At 51.7% G+C, this 14,038-nt stretch overlaps 1 protein-coding gene and 1 long non-coding RNA gene across 18 annotated transcripts in view; one reads left to right on the top strand and one right to left on the bottom strand.

Moving 5' to 3' along the window:
- PLEKHA6 (pleckstrin homology domain containing A6) overlaps nucleotides 1–14,038 on the top strand; it is a 136,059-nt gene that overhangs the window by 63,990 nt on the left and 58,031 nt on the right. The gene's annotated exons all lie outside the window — the stretch shown is intronic.
- LOC118721466 overlaps nucleotides 1–14,038 on the bottom strand; it is a 38,761-nt gene that overhangs the window by 7,083 nt on the left and 17,640 nt on the right. The gene's annotated exons all lie outside the window — the stretch shown is intronic.

Below are 14,038 nucleotides of genomic sequence, written 5' to 3'. Positions count from 1 at the left end.
TGTGTGTGAGAGAGAGAGAGAGAGAGAGAGAGAGAGAGAGAGAGAGAGAGAGAGAGAGAACATATTGGGGCATTTCTATTATATTGAAAGCAAATCTTTTACTCCCTTTTTCTTTCATTTACCCCCTTTCTCTCCTAACAAATAAGAATGTCCCATCTTCCTTTGGGGTCTCCGATGAAGACGTTAGAGAACACTTCTGACGTCTAGAATGGGGCTGTTTCCTCATCGGAAGCAGGGGCTGCAGAAGGGACGAGGGGACAAGGATCTGCAGGGGGATGTGTGCCCAGAGGACCGAGGCCCTGAGCCAGGCCTGCTTGAGCGGGCACTTGGGAGCCTCCTCCTCAGCCCGGGAGTCCTGGAGCTGCTCACAGGATGGGAGGCGGAACCCGCATGAACTCCAGCAAGGGCTCCATGTGGAATGAGCTTCACCCGCCTAAGGGATTAGAGCTGAGGAGGGCCATGTGACAGGAGCACTTTCTGCTAGTGCCTGGGCAGGGCAGGGTGGAGGCCAGTGTGTGGAGCGGGCGGGGCTTGGCACTCTTCCCCAAAGCAGGCATTTGGATGAGGAGCTGACAGGTGGGGAAGGCTGGCCGAGTGTGGTGCTGTCTTCCCAGGGTGCTCCTCAGTGGCCAGGAGCAGAGATCAAAGACATGCCTCATGGGGGCGGGGGGGGGGGCGGGGAGGGGAGGGAGGGAAGAGGCTGGTGATGTCATTCCAATGGGCAGCCCATGCATCAGGGTCTGGCAGGAAGGGTGGGTGGGCCAGGCCAGTGGGACTCTGCAAGAGGCTGGAGGTGGCTTTGAAAAGCCCATTTAGGTGCCGAGACAAGCCCAGGAAGCGCGTAGTGGTGTGAGCTGCAGGCAGAACGTGGAGTGGGTGGGAAGGAGTAAGGAGAGGGGACAGAGGAGCCCAAAGCTGTCAGACATTCCAAAGCTGCTACCAACCAGGGGCCCAGCTCTCAATATAGATGTCACCCAAAATAGTGAGCGGACCAGCGTGTGCTGCTGACTTCGGAGATGGCAGAGAGGTGGTGTGGGCTGGGCAAAGTGCACAGGACACACATCCAGCACGAGACATTGTATAGTGCACTCGAGTCTACAGCTATCCGTTAGGCAAAATAATTAATGGGTTGTGCAGTCTGGCTACTTTGGAAACTACGAGCATTTCTGAAAATTCGTTTTTATTTACATCATCAACTGCTTCCAAATAGAATTCCAGTGTCTTTGTATATTTGATAGATGGTGTGGTGCATAATTTTGGCTAAAGGTAATAATAACCCCTCCTTAGACAGCCGTGTAGTGCTTTTAAGCCTGGAGTGCACTTCATAGGTTCAATTTAGCGGATGTCTGTGGACCCCTATTCTCTCTGAGGTCCTGTGCTATAGATTGAGCATGCAGAGCCGAATAAGGCATGGTTCTGCCCTCAGAGATCTCACAGTCTAAGCGCAGTCCTGTAAGGAAAACAGAATATCAGTCCTTCATCAGAGATGTAGACACTGGAGCCAAAAGATGCAAAAGGGCAAGGATTAGGATCAAGATCTAACTCCTTTTTTTCTTCTTCTTTTTTTTTTTTTTTAATAGTTTATTGCCTGGCCCGTGTGGCTTAATGGTTGAGCTTCAACCAATGAACCAGGAGGTCAGGGTTTAATTCCCAGTCAGGGTACATGCCAGGATTGCGGGTTCAATCCTCACTCTTTCTCATCATTGATGTTTTTATTTCTCCCTCCCTCTCCCTTCCTCTCTGAAATTAATAAAAATATATTTTGAAATAAATAAAAATATTTTTAAAAATAGTTTATTTTATTTTATTTAGAGAAAGAGAGGAAGGGGGAGAGTGAGAAACATTGATGTGAGGGTGCAACATTGATACGAGAATGCAACATTGATCTGCTGCCTCCTGCAAGCCCCCTACTGGGGATGGAGCCCAAAACCTGGGCATGTGCCCTGGACCAGGAATTGAACCTGCAACCTCCTGGTGCACAGGACAACACCCAACCAACTGAGCCACACTCAGCTCCTCATCCAGTGCTTTTTGTGTGTTTCCCCTGAGCACCACCATATCTATCAACTTTCTTCTACCTCTTCACCCCCCCTCCCCGCCCCTTTCCCAAGAGCAATAATCTGTGGAAGGCAGAGGGGGAAACTGCCCCTGAAATTGAGTCAGTCCTCCCTGGGCTCCTAATGGTGCAACCGCAATGGCAGCAATGGGCCTGCATCTGTTATGTGTAGATTTGATGCTGCCACTCACCAGAGACTGCCTTTGTATCTCACATAATTCCTAACTTGGGACAGTCTGGCTTCCTCCCTTCCCCCCAAATGATCTGAACAGACGAGAGAACTGTGAAACTCAGGGGCTACCTGAGTTTTATAACACTGGATTTATAAAACCACCACCAACAGTTGTTCAGATCTTTGTAGTTGACAGAGGGGATTTACGTAGGCCGTGGTCGGCAAATTGCGGCTCACAAGCCACATGTGGCTCTTTGGCCCCTTGAGTGTGGCTCTTCCACAAAATCCCATGGCCTGGGTGAGTCTATTTTGAAGAAGTGGCATTAGAAGAAGTTGTTTAAAAAATCTGGCTCTCAAAAGAAATTTCAATCATTGTACTGTTGCTATTTGGCTCTGTCGATTAATGAGTTTGCCGACCACTGGCCTAGGGGAAGAGTAGCGTGTGTTTCTCGATTCCCCCCTTCCTGCCACGTCTGCCCTGTCTAGGCGTTCCGGGAGGTCCAAATCCCAAAGCTTAGGGCCTTCCTCTTAGTGTTTAGGCTTAATCGAGAGGTCAGTCTGGCCCAGTGATGATCCCATTTGGTGTGTGACCGCGTTTTCTCCAGTCTTAGGTGAAATGACAGAAACAGAGAGCATACCGATTTTTAAAAAAATATATTTTTATTGATTTTTTTGTACAGAGAGGAAGGGAGAGAGATAGAGAGTTAGAAACATCGATGAGAGAGAGTCATCGATCAACTGCCTCTTGCACACACCCTACTGGGGATATGCCCGCAACCAAGGTACATGCACTTGACCGGACGGAATCGAACTAGGACCCTTCAGTCCCCAAGCTGACGCTCTATCCATTGAGCCAAACCGGTTTCGGCTGATTTTTCTTTTTTAAGCACAATGTATTTAGTTTAGAGAATTTGGGGAAGGGAGGCAGGGGATATATTTAAAGATTCATTCAGAGGTTATGGCTTTCTTATTCTTTTCATGAGCCGATGGGGAGAGTCAATGGTAGTTGGCCTTTTTAAATGTCCTTATTTGGAAAATTTAACAATTGGCAAACTTTTAATGGTTCCTTAAATTTCATTTTTTTTTTTTTTAATTTAACTGGTTCATGAAATCCAAACATCTTGCCTCCAGGCAGGCCTTCTCCAGACAGATGAGAATCTCCCTGATGAGGGCTCTTTGGAGAAGGTTCCAGAACACTTGGATTCTGATCTTGTCTTCACTGTTCCTTCCCTGTGGGTTCTTGGATCACGATAAACTCAAGTTGTCTTGGTTTCCCCATTTTTAACTTGTGGGAGGTTCCTACCTTCAGAACAAGGCCACGGGCACAGGAATGCGCTCTCACTTCTGTGTCAGAGAGACTGGCCCTCTCCCTGCTTGGAGAGGCTTGGGGTCAGGCCTTGCCAGCTCCTGATCCTGTGATCATCTTCTGAGAATGATGAATGTCACCTTCTGTCTTTGGAAAGCTGGGGGGAGGGGGAGGTTGTGGATTAGATTATGGGAGCAGCCTGAGGTATATTTCACATTTGGGGTCTTGGTATCCAGTGGTAATCATTTGGAAACACCTTTGTAACCAGATGGTCAAGGGTCAAGGGCATTTAAACATCTTGCTGTCAATTTACGGTGGATTTTGTCATGGCTGGTTTGGCTCGTTGGTTAGAGCATCGGCCTGTGGACCAAAGGTCCTGGGTTCCATTTCAGTCAAGGGCACATTCCTTAGTTGCAGGCTCAATCCCCAGCCCTGGTCGGGGTAAGTTCGGGAAGCAATGTGTCTCTCTTACGTTGATGTTTCTCTCTGTGTGTCTCTCCCCCTCCCTTCCACTCTCTCTAAAAATTAATGGAAAAATATCCTTGGGTGAGGATTAACAAAACAGAAAGGAAGGAAGAGAAGAAGGGAGGGAAGAAGAGAGGGAGGGAGAGAGGAAGGGCAGGCTGATCTCAACTGGAGCTTTTCTAGATCTGAAGGTTCCCAGAGGCTTAAGTGTCTGAGTCGTCTGCCTTCTGAGGAGTCAGGCCTGGAACAGCCACAAATAACAAGTATGTGGGGATCCCCAGGCGGCCCCAGCTGCCAGCCTGAGACACGTGGTTGTGGATGCACGTGTGTGCAGACTTGTAGGAGAGAAATCGTTTAGGGAAAATTCGTTTGAAATCACCCTAGGAATGGAATAGATGCTCCATTTTTGAGATTTATCCAAGACCCTCATTCTGGAAGTCCAAGCCCACGGCATGAGATTCTCCTTGCCAAAAGGGTTCTGGAAGGTTGAAGGCCAGGATAGCAGCACAGCCCTGAAGAGCTGTGTCAAGGGAAAGCCTGCACCTGAGCCTGATGACAGGTACCACGGACCTATTCAAACAGGCCGAGGGAAAAAGACAACATGAGAAAGGATCCGAGAAATGCGGATGGAAGATCTCTGCCATCGTTTTTCTGATGGCTCCGCCTCGGTTTGGGGCAGGTGAGTGATGGTGACAAGGCAGTGGTTCTGAGCCTATTTCTGGTCCCCATGCTAGTGGCTTTCCCAAGAGGCTTTAATGAGAACTTTGTCCTAAGTTGGGACACAGAGACATGGAGTACAGTCTAATTCTTGGGGATAGGATCTCTTCTGAGATGGTCAACCCAATAGGGCAGAAGGCGTTAGCCATTTAACATGGCTTTTTCTGGTGGTAAAGTTCAACAAAGATGGCCCCCATCCCTGTCGTGGTGAGGTTATTCAACTGGCTGAATGATCTTGGGTAAGTCCTTTCCTTCCTGGGCCTCAGATCTCCCATCTGTAAAATGAGGGAGTTAAATTTGATTACCACCATCCTATTTGTTTAACTGTGCACGCCTCAGCCTCAGAGGCAGACAGCCGGGCCTTTCCCAGAACTTGAGGTAGACTTTGCCGTTGCAATTGGAGAGCCTACGATCGCTTTCAGAATGGCAGGCCTGCTTACTGTCCAACATTGCACAGCTGCTGGAAAAGAGGCCGGCGGACGCAGCATGAGACAGGCCTTCTCCACACAGACTTTTGGAACCAAGGGCTCCGAGGACAGCAATTGCCCAATATTGTTCACACTTATTGGCCAGGGCTGGGTTCCCATTTAAAAAGCCTCCTGAGGCCACGAAACACATCAGGAGAAACACGCCAAACCTGTTCCACTCTCTGTTGGATGTGATGGTTTCTCACCCCAGAACATCCCATCTTCATCATCCCCCTCACAGCATCTTTCCCTTTCTTCAGTTCCCACCCACTTTGGCCCCTTCCACCCTTAGCAGTTCCCCGGGCTCAGCCCTCTATCCTCCTGGGAATGCCTCTGGGGAGCAGGTAGCACAGAGGACGCTGAGGGTGATGAGGTGGAGAGAGGGCTGGAAGCGGATGAGGTGGGGAGTGGGGAGGCATGCATGCTAGGAATCCTCAGGCATGTCTCTACCTGAAGTCCAGCCCAATAGCAGCTCTGCCTCTGCCAGCTCTGCTGGGTTGGAAAGCAGCAGCTCCTTAAGGGCTGCTGCGCTGGCCTGTGGCTCACCTCCCCGCCCCAGGCCAACTCGAGTTCCGGGGAGCTGGCTCCAGGCTGCAGGAACCCGGGGACCCAGGAGAGACCCAGACTGTGATGGGGCAAGTGCTCTGCTTGGCTCTCGGCATCTTCAGCTCAAATAACTCCGGTGGCTCTCCTGAAACCAGGGGTTGGGGGAGCAGCAGAGACAGCTCCAACTTGTCATCTGAAACCAGGGGGCCCGTGGGTGACATGGGACACAGGCCGTGCATGACCTAAAACCTCCAGCATGGTCAGGAGCAGCGCCAAAACCAAGTACGTTAGTATCTCTCCAGCACGACCCATTTAAAGAGCCACGTAAATGGGATACGTGAAAGGCTGTGGCATCTCCTGCCAGTTCAGGTCATGCTCTGCTGCTCACGAGGGTCATGTCATGTCAGGCTCTGCCACCAGGTGAGAAAAGAGCTCCCCATTTTCAGGAGTTTGTGGAGTTGGGAATGCTAGCAAGGTGCTGCAGTTCTGAGCTGCCTGCCAAGTCCTATCGGGGGCACTTAGCACTCCCATTTCACAGATGAGGAAGCGAGGGCTCCGAGAGGGTCAGGACTGCCTGATGCCATTCAGCCGATGAGTGATCCGGTCTGGGTCCGTCACCTCCAGAGCCAGGCTGCTCGGTGGGGCTATGGCACACTCACCTCCCCAGAAGCCAGTGGAGGAGAGGCAGGATGGGGTGGGAGGCACTTTTTGTGCGCCTGATAGGTCTCATTTGCTTGTACACTGACTCCTGACATCCTGTAAAAGCTCAGAAGACAGAAAGCTCACGTTCGGTCAGCATCGTGGCTTCCAGAAGAAGCCAGCTGGTTTTGTGGGGGCTGTGAGAGCCAGGAGCAACAGAGTCATGCTGGGTGTTGTGAGAGAAGCCTCACCTGTAGGGGGACACCCCCCTCCTGGTGAAGGCCCTGGGGTGTGCAGCCCTCCCTGCCAGGAATCTTGCCTTGAGTAGGAACCGACTCGAGAGGACTGTCTGGAAGGATCACAAGCCCCGGATAAGGATGAGGTTGATGTGCAGCTGGAAAGGAGGAAAATTCAATTAGGGGGCTTCACTGCTCTTCACCAGTGATGTGAACAGGGTCAAGGGAAGTACTAATTCAATCTGCTGGACACACAGCGTGTGCTTTTAATACATTATTGGGAGGATGGACATGGGTCTGGTGTCTGGGCAACGGCATAGGCCACTCCTCTCCCCCTACTTCCTAAGAGCTGGTCAATGGCAGCCGCCATTTCTGGATCATATAGGATATGAACTCTTAATGTCGGAGCCCACGAGTCCTGGTGGTGCTGTGTGGGGAGGAGCTCTCTGTTGCGTCCTTCACTAGGAAGAAGCCCATTGGTAGGTTAGTTGCCATAGGAACAAGGAGCATCTGCTCTAGCCAACTAGAGAACAGATGGGGGGAAATATTCTTAAAGGGACCATTAGCTCATGAAATCGGTGCCAGGAAAGTAGGTTTTCCTAGGAAGACCGGAGGAGCAGATCAGACCCTTTGGCCTGCAAGGCCATGAGGCTCTAAGACAGCAAACCCACAGACGCTGGAGAAAAAGCACAGGTTTGCCCTCCCCTGAGTGGCGGCTGCCCTGTGGGATGCGTGCCAAGCTCTGTCTGCTTGTTGGTTCAGATCTTTCCAAGCCTGTCCATCAGCAGTGCTCACCAGCGCCTTCGTTAGGGATCTCAGCTCACCTATGCCCCCACTTTCTTTCTAATCCCCTATCAGCTCCCTCCTAACCCCTCAGCTCCCTCCTCACCCCCTCAGCTCCCTCCTCATCCCCTCATCTCCATCCTCACCCCTCAGCTTCCTTCTAACCCCTCAGCTCCTTCCTAACCCCCTCAGCTCCCTCTTAACCCCTCAGCTCCCTCCTACCCCCCTCAGCTCCCTCCTAACTCCTCAGCTCCCTCCTCACCCCTCAGCTCCCTCCTCACCCCCTCATCTCCATCATCACCCCTCAGCTCCCTCCTAACCCCCTCATCTCCATCCTCACCCCTCAGCTTCCTTCTAACCCCTCAGCTCCTTCCTACCCCGCCCAGCTCCCTCTTAACCCCTCAGCTCCCTCCTACCTGCCTCAGCTCCCTCCTAACCCCTCAGCTCCCTCCTAACCCCTCAGCTCCCTCCTCACCTCTCAGCTCCCTCCTAACCCCTCAGCTCCCTCCTCACCCCTCGGGGCTTTTCTGAATTTCCTGGTAGAAACTGATCTACTTTCTCTGACATTACCCTTCCTCAGTCCTCTCGGCAGCCTGTCTCTAGGCCAGCAGAGATCTCCCAGCACGGTCTTCTGCTGCCCTCGGGCACACCTGCCACTCCTTTCCCTTCCCTTTCGCCTCCCTGTCTCCCTCGTGCCTGCGGAACTGAGGTGTTGCCCTCCTGGCCCTCCCCTGGTACAGCTGGGACTTCAGAGTACATGCTCCGAAAGTGCTCAGAGAGCCTCCCCCCCGGAGGGGTTATGGTGAAGTCAGAGAGACGGGGTGGACACAGACACCTACTGGGACCAGCAAGCTGACGCCTCTAGTGTGGTCTTGCCATTTTGTTCCTCTCCGGCTCTGGCTTCGCTCTTGCTCTCCCTGCAGAGGCCTCTTGACCTCGGGCCAGTGTCCAGGGTAGGAAGTTGGCCTCCAGCAGCTCCTTGTGTGCACGTCGCCTGGAGAGAAGGGATCTCTTCTCTCTCAATCCCAGATCTCACCCTCCACTGGCTACCAGTCACCAAGAGAGTGTGCCAGGCTTTAGAGCATGGCTATTTTCTCAGCATCGATGCGGGTATCGGGTGAGGACAGTTTCTAGAAAAGGGTAGGTACTTCATACTGTCACAACACTAGAGGCCCGGTGCACGAAATTCGTGCAAGAGTAGGCCTTCCTCCTCCCAGCTGCTGGCACCGGCTTCCCCCTGGCACTCGGACCCGGGCTTCCCTTGCAGCCCTGGCTTTGTCTAGAAGGATGCCTGGTCTAATTAGCATATTGTGCTTTTAATAGTATAGATTAGCCCTTCTTGGTCCTCCATCCAAGCTTAAGGAGTTTGATATGGCAAGTTTACACACCCCTAACCCCCTTAGTCAGTTCTCTCCCTGGGGATGGACAAGACCTACTAGGTAGCAGGCAGTGTGGCCAAAGGAGCCCAGGGCATGGCTGTGGTGCCATTGCCACTGCCTGTGGGCAGGGAAGGCATGGGACCTGAACTCGAAGGCCATCCAGGCCCCTGCCTCATCATGGGTAAGGCTCTCTTCTTCTAGCAAAGTCCTTCCTAGGAGATTTAATCATCTCGTCAGACACCAGGGAGTCAGCATCCAAAAGCTCATCACTGTCTGTGAATTCAGTCAGCCCTAACATAATTGAATCCACCTCGGGCTCAGGAGGGTGACCATCTTGTTTAGGTTAGGATCCACTTAGCAACTCTGAAATCATCCCCTTTGCTTCAAGCCCCAGAGCAGAGACGAACCGAGGGGTTGATTGCATAATCTCTTCATGGTGCTGTACCCCGTTTCCTTTATGTGTCCTTCATGCCTTATTCCCCCAAATCTCTCACCCAGCCGCGGAGCAGAAGCGCTGGGGCTGGGAGGGTGGGAGGCAGCCCACTTGGCTGTGCTCTGCCAGGGCGTGTGGGAGAGGAACGGAGAGCCGAGCACTCCCCTCTGGTCTTGCATGACTCCCCTGGAGCCTGGAGGTGGGGGTGTCTCTGGGAGGAGGAGAGGGAGGGCCTGCAGGGGCCCAGGAGCTGGGCTATTTCTGTAACAGAGCGCATTTGCAGCCAGCCACAGAGGAGGTCAAACTCTGGGCGCGGGGCTGGAATGTAGGGGGCCAGGGGGCTGGGGGAGCTGCGGTTTCACCCCTTCTGGCAGCGTGGAGGGCCCCTGCAGTGCCCTTTGGGGAAGGTGGGGCTACCCATAGCCAAGTGCATGGGCGGGGAGGGCCCGGGCCTGGTGTGGGCGATGGGGATGGTGTCATGCATCAGAGGGGGTGGGGGAGTCAGGCAAAATACAAACCCCCCCTGCAGTGAGGGGGAGGGCTTAAACCCAAGGGCTGGGGGCTCTAATTCTTGCTCTCAGCCATAAAACAGCTCAGGCCCGGGAAGGGAAAGAGACACAGCGCTGGGGCCGGGCCAGGGGCTCAGATGAGCGCAGGTGAGTGTGCGACAAGGTCGGGGATACTGACAGGCGTGGGGCCAGCTTCCCGGGGAGGGATGCAGCCAGGCCCCTTCACCTGCCCTGGTCCTGCAGGGTCCTGTGTCCTTTGTATTGGCAGGCTCTCTTTTTTTGTCTGAGGACACTCCACATTGGATGGGCTGCGGGGCCCACAAACCCTGGCTCTGTCTGCACTTGCAGCAGCATCTGCTCCCCTGCTTCCTCTCGCTGCCACTTCACACAGCCCTCTCCTCTGCTCTCCAGCGTCTTCTGGGTCGAATCCCTGGTCAAACAATTTGCATATTAGGCTTTTATTATATAGGATTGCCCGCTCCAGCTCTGTCTTTGTTACAGAAGGGCCATCGGGGCTACACCTGATGAGGCTGCTTGACCTTTGACCAGCCTGCCCTTGGCCTGCTCCTCTGTAGTGCCCTACATGTAATCTGCTGGCGCTGTCACTTTGTCATGCTCTGGGTCCTCCCAAACCCACGCCTTTGAAACGGGCAGATGGCTCCTGGTGGGAATCAGCCCGGGAGAGGGGCTTTCCCGAAGAACCGGAACCACTCAGGACTCGGTGGCCTCTGTTGTTCTCTCTTTGACTCTAGGGGCAAGGTGAGGCCCCGTCTCCTGTCCAGTGGGCCTCAGGGGCAAGCACTTGCCCATGTGATACATAGTGGATGGGTACAGCGAGAGCACTGGAACTTGTCTTCTCAGTTGACCCCAGTGATGTAACCCCAGAACTGACTTGCTTTTTTTTTTTTTTTTTAAGACAGAAGGATTACCTGTTAACTACCTTTATATTGATTTCAGAGAGGAAGGGAGAGGGGGAAAGAGAGACATCAATAATGAGAGAGAATCATTGATTGGCTGCCTCCTGCACAACCCCCACTGGGGATCAAGCCTGCAACCTGTGCATGTGCCCTGATGAGGAATCGACCTACCCTCCTAGTCCATAGGTCAACGCTCAACCACTGAGCCATGCTGGCTGGGCGAACTGACTTGCTTTTTAACTTCCAAGTGTTATATGACACAGGAAAAATTCACCCCCAGTTCACAGAGGGCTGGGAGCAGACCACCCTGAGCTTCTTAGCGGTGGGTTATTCTGACTCCTTGGGAAAAGGAAGTGAAAGGTGGCGTTAGGATATTACAAACTGGATTTAGCAATCTCCCAGTGCCATCTTGATGGATAACTTCCTTAGGAGCAATAATTACGCATCCATCTTCATGTATTAAAGTGCTGAGGGGTTCCATCGCCACTAGCAGGCCATTGCTTCCCATGAGTGGACAGTCCAAGGCGGAGGCAGGTAGTAATAATTATTACTGACATTTATTGAACGCCTACTGGGTGCCTGAACTCTCTTAAAATCTTTGCTTGTATCATCTCATTTAATCCTTTAGAAGAAAACAAACAAACCATGAAGCAGGTTCTCGTACGAATGTTTCTTACAGCTGGGGAACGAAGGCAGAGGGAGATTAAGTCACTCACCAAAGCCCCTTAGGTGGTAACTGGTGGAGCCAGGACTTAAGCCGGGGCAGTCTGACTTGAGAGCCAACAATCTCAAGGCCAGTGCAGATCCAAGTCAGTAAAAATAAACCAGGAGATTAGCTGCAGGATGATGCACGAGAAGGGAATTTTGATTTGCACAAGAACGCGAAGTAGGAAGAGAACTGCCTTTGGACTGTGTCCTGGGCTCTCGTCCCAGCCCACCCACTCCCTCAGTGCAGCCTTGGGCCGCTTACCTGGCCTCTCAGGATTCTCCTCCATCAGCCCAGGACGGGCACTCGCTAGTGTCATGGCTTAGGTGAGCGTGAATTTCCTTTTTCTATGAGGATACCCCCAAGTTTTTTGGGGGAGGGTGCAGAGTAATTCAGGAATTCAAGGTTCATTTTTTATTTTTTTCTTGGAGAAAAATGCCCAACCAGCCCTCCACTCTCTGGTCAAGACTTCCTGCCACCAGGCTTCTCCACAGTCCCCCCTGGTGGCTCTCTGGCAGCGGTCACCCTTTGGGGCTCTCTTCATCCTTTATCCGCCCTTTAAAAATGAGGATATTCTCTCGCATACCACAGTCCAGTGAACCAGTTCAGGAAATAGAACGTGGCTGCAATACTATTTTCTTCCATGTAGCCCATATTTAAATTTCACCCGTTGTCCTAATAATGTCATTAAGAGTTTAATCCAGGACCAGATTTCTACCCCCCTCCCCTTAAAACGGGGGGCGTTTCTCAGCCTTTTCTCTGTTAATCATGCACCGAGGATGTTTGGAGAGTGCAGGACGCTCCCTAGTCCTTCCTGCACCTTGTCCGCGCCCCCCCCCATCTCCCTCCCCCTCCCCCAGATTCACAGGCTAAGGCACTCTCCTCAGGCTCAAAATGTAAGAGGATGTCAAAGGACTCAGTAATCAAGATAAGTAACATTTTCCTCCTACCTCAGAGGGATGAGAAAGAATCCAATGAGATAATGATGGGAGTGCTTTGTCAACCGTAAAGAGTTTTACTTAATATTTTTTCCCCTTCTGTCCTTAAACAAATAATCCTTTATTTTCATAAAGACCATGCTCAGGTCGGCCACATTATTTTAATGCAATATTTAAAAAAAAAAAAAAAAGTATGAAAGCTGAAACCGGTTTGGCTCAGGGATAGAGCATCGGCCTGCATACTGAAAGGTCCCAGGTTCGATTCCGGTCAAGGGCATGTACCTTGGTTGTGGGCACATCCCCAGTAGGGGGTGTGCAAAAGGCAGCTGATCGACGTTTCTCTCTCATCGATGTTTCTAACTTTCTACCCCTCTTTCTTCCTCTCTGTAAAAACTCAATAAAATGTTAAAGAAAAAAAAAAAGTATGAAAATTTTCACGAAGAACAAAATTTCAACCTTTTCAATAAAGACCGGATCAGTACAAGTGCCACTCCAAGCCATGTGGGAGCCTCGAGCAAAAGGGAAACTCCGTAATACTGATCCGGTCTTTATTGGAAATAACTTCATTCATCGCAGATTTTTTTTTTTTTGCATGAATGTTTATTTAAAATTTTGCATTAAAATAGTATTAATCCCGATTACTGAGTTTTTGCAGGTTTTCCCATCATCCTGTCCTCAGAAGAAGGGGGAGGGAGGTTGGGGCCTAGCCAGCACTATTCTTGCACCCCAGCCGGAGGAGAAGAGGAGGGAGGATGGGGGACAGAGCGAGCAGGAGGGAGAGGAGGGACACGGAGGCCTGGCGTCCAGCCGGGGCTCTGGCCTGGAGCCTCTAACAGCTTCCAGCTGCTTCCACACCCACCCGGCTTCCTGTCTTGGGAGGGTGCTGGGTTGGATTCCCACCCCCCTCTTTCCTCATCAGATGCGTGAGCTGATTAGATCCTTGGATCCCCTCAGGTCTACCAGTCTTCCCGGTCTTAACACTGACCACTCGCTCTCCTTGATGGAACCTATTCCGCCCCTGGATCTGCCCCTGTTTTCATCCGTCCTGGGAGCCGCTTCCAGGTCTGCGGCTGGCCGCTGTCCAGAGCATCCGCCCAGGGCTGGGTGAGCACTGCGGTGCAGGTCCACGTTCCCCACGGCTCTGGGACAAAGCCGGCCGGGACGCAGGGAGGGTGTTCGCCAGGCTGCAGGGGCACGCAGGTAGCAGGAGAGAGATCTGGACCAGCTATAGGATTTTCTTCTGTGCAGCCCCTAGGAGCTGGGTTATATTTACCTCTTTAAGCTTCAGGGGTTTGCTGAAACCGGTTTGGCTCAGTGGGTAGAGCATTGGCCTGCGTACTGAAGGGTCCCGGGTTCGATTCCGGTCAACGGCACGTACTTGGTTGTGGACACATCCCCAGTGGGGGGTGTGCCAGAGGCAGCTGGTAGATGTTTCCATCGATGTTTCTAACGCTCTATTCCTCTCTCTTCCTCTCTGTGTAAAATCAATAAAATATATATATATATATTTAAAAGCTTCAGGGTTTATATATGGGAGGTTTTTCTTGTTGTTGTTTTTTTTTTTTAAATGAAAGTGTTAATATTTTTCCACCCACCTCATAGGGCCATCAAGGAATCAGATGAGAGAATGATGAGTGTGCTTTGGGAATGTAAAGGGTTTTATGCGATATGATCCCTTCTGCCATAAAACAAATAATCCTTTCTTTTTATAAAGACCACATTCAGGTCGGCCACATTATTTGACCCAAATCACTGGAAAGAGTCCTGGC

Source organism: Pipistrellus kuhlii, unplaced genomic scaffold (assembly GCF_014108245.1).
Source record: "Pipistrellus kuhlii isolate mPipKuh1 unplaced genomic scaffold, mPipKuh1.p scaffold_m20_p_18, whole genome shotgun sequence".
NCBI lineage: Eukaryota > Metazoa > Chordata > Mammalia > Chiroptera > Vespertilionidae > Pipistrellus > Pipistrellus kuhlii.
The sequence above is the reverse complement of the archived record's forward strand: the minus strand, read 5'-3'. Positions and strand labels throughout refer to the sequence as shown.